Source organism: Cibotium barometz, chromosome 44, assembly GCF_041138505.1.
Source record: "Cibotium barometz isolate CiBa-2024 chromosome 44, ASM4113850v1, whole genome shotgun sequence".
Lineage (NCBI taxonomy): Eukaryota > Viridiplantae > Streptophyta > Polypodiopsida > Cyatheales > Cibotiaceae > Cibotium > Cibotium barometz.
Window position 1 is genome coordinate 10,040,045 of NC_141089.1, and position 973 is coordinate 10,041,017.

A 973-nucleotide genomic window follows, 5' to 3' on the forward strand; every position below is an offset into this window, starting at 1 on the left:
ACAACATGGGCTATAGGAAGCTGGGCATAATGGCTCCTTCATGAAAGTGCCAAAATATCACCTCGAGAAACGCGCACAACAACGAGCCTAGAGAGATTGCTCCAGATGTGGCCCCAACTCTCCCCTTGGGAGCCCCAAAGGAATTAATCGCTAAGCTAGCTTGGTCATCATTTAAAAAGAGGTTTTTGATTAATCTTTAATGTTAACATTAATAAATTAAGAAAGAAGATGATACTTTCCTTTATACCAAAAATTCTATGAAATTGTTATTTTCTCGAGAAAAGTGATGTTGTCTATCATATTCTATGGTTTAGTTTAGAAATTGTTATCTTGATTAAGTTAAAAAGTACAGGCACATCTTCTCCCCACCTTGACGCTAACCCCGTTTCCATGGTTTCATTTTAGGAATTGTCTAGAAAGACCATGCTTCCCCTTGCGGGATAGAACTAGCTCTTACACCTACTAATCGTATCCTTGTATCTTTACATGGTCAAGGTGTCAACAAGCAGGAAATTTATTAAGTTAGACTTAGTAGACTATCTTAAGGCTACACCTAATTAGGAAGGGGGGGGACCTTACATAACATATGACTTTAATGTGTGCAAGAGAACTAATATATAGAAACGTAACAAGAAGATGAATGTACACGAGAGAGAGAGATAGCAAAAAAGGAAATGATCTTGCCTTACATTAATCCCAAAAAAAAGGATTATAATCAATAGCCAATCTTTGCAAGGTTGCGGGTTCATCCTTTTATAGTGCCTTCTTACAATATCTACCAATATCTACCAGTATTGTGATAATAAGATGCGTCGTCTGAGTGTTTAAGAAGGAGGAAGTGTTGTTTTCTATACAGTAAAGTAGGCAGCTCTAAAAGTTGTGCTAACATGCAGCTCCTTGGCTACTGCGATGCTGGTTGACGGTGGCCCACGGCTTAGGCTAGCCTACAGCTAACAACCCTTTATGAAATGGA